A 6,137-nucleotide genomic window follows, 5' to 3' on the forward strand; every position below is an offset into this window, starting at 1 on the left:
ATATCTAAGAATCCATTGTAAAAAATTAGTTCCCTAATTAACACTTACTCATAAAGTTACATAGTCCAAATAATTTAACTTGGAATAAATACCTTCACAGTTACACTCCAGTGTCCCAAAGAAAGAGTGTGAAAAAGAACCATATCCGAGTTATTATTGATTAACAATTACATTTTCTCACTTCCCTGATAAGAGGCAGCAAGAAGATTCAGAACTTGAGTCTCTTCTTAGCATGTATATATCAGTCATGAGAGGAACAAGTTGAGAGATTTAATGAAAATTTAGCTTTCTCAGAGAACCATAACAACTACCATTTTCCTCATATAGTTATTAGTTTCTTAATGGTACACAGGGCAGATCTGGTTTTCCAGTATAGTTTTATGCTTGAGAGCCCTTATTAAAATGGATATGTCCTGTGAACCATGGGCAACTCTTTGAAAACTGAAGTGTTAGAGCTGACTTTATTTACTGGAGTAGATGACACAGGTTAGTTTTCCCAGAAAGTCAACTCTAAGACAGACATTTTATTGGGAAGTAATCTGGGGATCAACATCTACGAGGGAATGAAGAAAGGAGCATTTGGCAGAGGGGGAAGTTGAACTCCAGTGCAACTGCAACAGAGGTCTCAGTTGATCCCATGGAGAACTCTGGAGCAAGGATGGCCTTTTAGAATTGGCCCAGATTAAGAAATGAAGGCTGGGACTTTATACCTCTTTCCAATTCACTGGATGTGGGGTTCCCCTGGGGAGGAGATGTGCTTGGGTGAGTGGGCTCTCTTCAGCTGAGGGCAAATTCAGGAAAAGGACTTAGCTGGAAACTGTGGACCGTCAACACTCTAAGCAGCTGGGAGAATGAGTGCTCCTGACAGAGGTAGGGGGTGGGGCAGAGTAGGGAGAGATCTGTGCATCCCACTGCCAGGTCCACTACAGTAGGCCATCATTTAAAAGAGTCAGTGGTTCACAAAACCTCACATATCATCTTTTGTAATCCTATTGGAGTTTAAACTTGGGATTTCTAGAGATATAAGCCCTCTTCAAATTGATATTTAGTGTTTTTAGTCACCTGCTCTGTGTTAGGCATTGTGCAATATGGGTATACAACAATAAATAAGACCTAAGACTTGCCCTAGGGTGTTGACAATACATTAGAGGAAAGTGAATGTTCAATGGTGGAATATCAAGCATTTTGGGAGACTAGGGGTAAGGGATGGAATTATTTTCTTTTTGGGCAAGTTGGTTTTCATTATCTGTTATATCACTATAGAGATGGTTACCTACTCTTCCTGTTCTTAAAGTTATCTCTGACACTTTCCTAGAAATTGCATGTCTCTTTTGAACCCTTTTAGCTAGCAGATAGCAATGATAAATAGTACTGCTCTGGCGTTTCGCTGTTTACAGAGAGCTGTATCCCTGTGTTCTTATTTGCAAACGAGAAAAGAGAGGCCTGAAGAGCTTACCTGATTTGCTCAAGTTCCATCACCAGAAAGTGATAGAACCAGCATTCAAAATACCATTTTGTCTCCCTCTATGACTCTTTTTTTTTTTTGATGTTATTGTTCTTTCAGTGAAAGTTTACATGTTAAATTAGGTTCCCATTTGAAAATTTCTACACAAATTGTTCAGTGACATTAGTTACATTTTTCCCAATGTTTCAACATTCTCTTTAATTGTGCTCTGGTTGTTCCATTTCTGGTACTATAGTTTCCCTGCCCCCTTATCTTCTCATCATTGCTTTTGGTCATATATAGTTTTTTTTTTTTTTAATTTTATTGTACTTCAAGTGAAGGCTTACAGAACAAATAGTTTCTCATGAAACAGGAGTACACATGTTGTTTTATGACATTGGTTAACAACCCCACAACATATTAACCCCCTAACTTCTCAACCTTTTTTTTTTTTTTTTTTTTTTGGTGAAAATACACATAGCCAAAGATACACTGTTTCAAAAATTTCTACATACACAGTTCAGTGACATTGACTATTCTCTTCCAATTGTGCTGTTATTCTCACTTAAGCTGAAGGCTTACAGAACAAAATAGTTTCTCATTTAACAGTTACTACAAATGTTGCCCTATGACAATGGTTAACAATCTCACAACACATCAACAATATCCTTACTCAACCTTGGGGTCTCTATCACCAGCTTCCTTGTCCCCTTCTGCCTTCTGGCCCTTGTTACTGGACTCCTGTACCTCGTTAGTCTCATTTGGTTTTACGGGGCTGTCCACTCCCAGGCTGAACAGTGAACCTCGGAGATAAGTTCACCACTGAGCTAAAAGGGTGTCTGGGGGCCATACTCTCGGGGTTTCTCCAGTCTCCTTTAGGCCAGTAAATCTGCTCTTTTTTTTGTGAGTTAGAATTATGCTCTACATCCTTCTCCAGCTCTGTCCAGAACCTTCTGTTGTGATCCTGGTCAGAATAGTCAGTGGTGGTAGCATATATATATTTCTTTAAAAAATTATTTATTATTTATTTATTTTTAAAATTTTATTAATTTTGTTGTTGTTGAGAACATACACAGCGAAACATACACCAAGTCAATAGTTTTCTACATATACAATTCAGTAGCATTGATTATATTCTTCAAGTTGTGTGCCCATTCTAACTCTCCATTTCTGAGTTGTTCCTCACTCATTAATATAAACTCACTGTCCTCTAAGGTTTCTATCTAATCTTTCAGGTTGCTGTTGTCAATTTGATCCCACAGAGATAGTTCTTCAAACAGCATAATGCTCAAGGCACACATTTTTTACTAGTTAAGCTAAACTATTTGGTTTAAAGAAGATTTCAGAGGATATTTTTGGTTTAAGGATTAAAGATTAACTCACAGCAATAGTTTTGGGGTTCATCCACCCTCCATGGCTCCAGAAAGTCTAGAGTCCATGAGAATTTGAAATTCTGTTATGCATTTTCCCCCTTTAGATCAGGATTCCTCTATAGAATTCTTGAACAATGTTCGGTAATGGTAGCTGGGCACTATCCAGTTCTTCTGGTCTCATGGAAAAGGAGGCAGTTGTTCCTGGAGGCAATTAGCCATACATTCCATATCTTTTTATTATTCCTGACTCTCCTTCTTCCTCTGTTGGTCCAGGTGAACAGACACCAATTGTTGTGCCTTGGATGTCTGCTTGCAAGCTTTTAAGACCCCAGGCACTGCACAAGGAAGTAGGAGGTAGAACAGAAGCACTAAACACATTATTAGGCCAATTAACTGGGATGTCCCAGGAAACCATGACCCTAAACCTCCAAACCAAGGAACTAAATCCCATGAGGTGTTTGGTTGTACATAAGCAGCCTCAGTAGCTACTCATTTTTTGTTTGTTGTTGTTATTGTCATAAATATATCTATCATTCAACTTTTGCCAATTCAACTTTCTACAGGTGTCCTATATGACTCTTGAAGTGACCTTGTGGAACTGCAAAGGAACCACAAGAGGCTACCTACTGGGCCCACCTCCTCCAAACTTGTCAACCCTCTTTATCCAAGACAGATGGGAGTTTTCCTGATCCTGCTGAAATATTTACCCCCATTAAGGATGATTGGATGGTTATTAATCTGATCCACGTGGTACTTATCTTTTGCTGATTGAGCACTGCTTTTCACTGGTTCTTGATGCACGAGTAGACTCTCTGCTGATGGGTCTCTCCTGATGTAGAAAACACTTCCTGAGCACCACTGCTTGCCTCACCGCGCACATGAGCCGATCTGGCCTGAAGGGTGCCGGCTCCTGCCAGGTCAGGTCTAGCAGCTGCTCGCTGCTTCCAACTGTCTCTCCCGCCCCCTGCCACTTGGTCCGGTTCCTCCACTTTGCCTTTGATGTTCAGAGCTCCTAGATTGTCATATATAATTGATTCAGTTGTTTTTTCGAGTCTTTGTTGTAAGAGGGACCACAGGAAGCATCCGACTACTCCGCTATCTTGGCACCGCCTCTCTGGATGGTTATTAATTTGAAAGATTATCAGAAAGTTTTTCCTTATCTTCTTTCTTTCTTCAATTCAAGTGTACTTCCTCTTTTGTTTTTGGTATAGAAAATGACTGATTCTTTCCAGTAATAGATATCTTAATAAAATAAATAAATAATTTATTCTTACCTACTCCACTCCCCCTTTTTATTTCCCTTTTCAGAAGTCTTCTTTTCCAATATTGCAGCTTTTACCACATCCTGTTTGTCTCTTGGAGCTGGTGGAGTAAACTGGAGGCCAGTCTTACCTATAACCTCAAAAAGGTCAAACCATTGTCAAATAGAGTAGAAAGATTACTTTTCAGGTACTTTTTAGTTTGAAGTAATTGTAGACTCATATGCAGTTACAAGAAATAGTATAGGGAGATCTTGTGTATTTTTCACCCAGTTTTCCGCAATGGTACATCTTGCATACCTATAGCACCATATCACAACCAGATTACTTCTTATAACTTGCGTATGTTATTCTCGTCAAATAATCTCTATATGGTTATTTTATGTAGTTAATTTATTCATTAGAGGCAATTGAGCTATTTTGGGCTTTGGAGTCAGAACTGAGTTTAAATATGAGATCACTACTTGCAAGTTGGAAAAGTCATTTAACTTTAGTTCCTTGTTTTGTATAATTAGTTCCATACAAAGGCCAAATGAAGTATTGAATGTAAAAGCCCTTTGTAAATTATAAAGACCTTTGCAAATTATTGCTTTTACTGGCATAGTTTATTGTGCACTGTGTTTAGAAGGGTGTTTGGCGCCACATGGATAGCAATTTCTTATCCATCGTATTAACAAGAATAATTAAGTAAAGTTATTTGCATGATTTTTTCAAAGCCATGTTAGTGATGACCTATTACCTTCTGCTTTTTTTTTTGTTTTGTAACAAAAATATTTGGAGAAAATAACAAAGAATCAAAGTCAAGAACATTATTTTGCAATCTCCAGAGCTGCCCATTTCTCTCTCTTTTAAGATGTGTAACGTATTTTTCTTTTTATTATCAGGTAATCCTCCTCACCTACATAAGAGATCTTAGCTGAGATAGTTGGTAATTGATTTAGATATTTAGCATCTTAAATAGTATTATTTTTTGAAAGCCATGTGGTAAATATCTCTTATTTCTGTCTCAGTAAGTTTATGCTCTTTCTGGGTAACTGGTTTGTTTTTACCAAATAGACACTGAATTTTATAGTAGATTATGATTTCAAATTGCCAGTGAGCTGGATCAGAAACAAATGTGTGAACAATCTTTAGAATTTTGCAAGGAAATGGAACTTCTTGGCATGCATTTTTTTTTTTTTTTGTACTTACTTTACTCATAGCACAAATTTAAATTTCTTATCCACATTTTCCCCTGTACCTCCATTTCTTTCTTTATCTCGTATTTTCAAAGCCTCCTTAAATCCTTTATGGGGCACAATAGGGTCTACATAAATAAATAATATCAGAGTCTTAACTTCAGCCCATGAAAGTGTACAGACTATTCACTGTGACTGTAGATATATATTATGCATTGCCCGTGCACAAGGAATTTAGTAGTTGCTCAAACAACATGCTGTTCTCAGAGAGTTTACAGTTCATGTGCCTAGAATTTAATTGATGCCTTCCCAAATTCTCAAGGAAAAACATGTTTTAAGCAATAGCTGTAAATAAGATAACTAATTAATTTCTAAATATGTTGCTAATAATATTCTGAAAGGTAAATAGTTAATTATATTAAAGTGTAGTGCAATTTCACAATGCAAGAGGCTCAGCCTTGTGGTAGCAAATATTAAAACTTAAAGGTATGAAGCAAACCCTGAAACATTTATCGATTTTATGTGTTTGAACAATCAAGTTTGCCAGTCACTGCTGCCATAGCAACCAAGCTGCTATATGAAGTAAGCAACTAAATTTCATTGCTCCTTGGTGTAAAAATAGCAGCTGTTAATGGTTCTTCTGTGTCAGAGGGCATCATAAAAAAAATAAAAAAACCACCACCAACAACACAAAAAAAAACCCTTTATGCCAATCCAGAGCCAAAGTTGACGGTCAGTGAGAATAACCAACCATTCCAGTGGGACTGAGGGGGTTCCCAGCACATAGAACTTTCACTGCTAAAGCTGGGACAATCCTGGGCAAACTGGGACGGCTCGTCACCCTACCAGCCCTCCTCAGTAGTCAGAATCACGTTTTATATTG

The sequence above is a fragment of the Trichechus manatus genome, unplaced genomic scaffold, assembly GCF_000243295.1.
Source record: "Trichechus manatus latirostris isolate Lorelei unplaced genomic scaffold, TriManLat1.0 scaffold00043, whole genome shotgun sequence".
Lineage (NCBI taxonomy): Eukaryota > Metazoa > Chordata > Mammalia > Sirenia > Trichechidae > Trichechus > Trichechus manatus.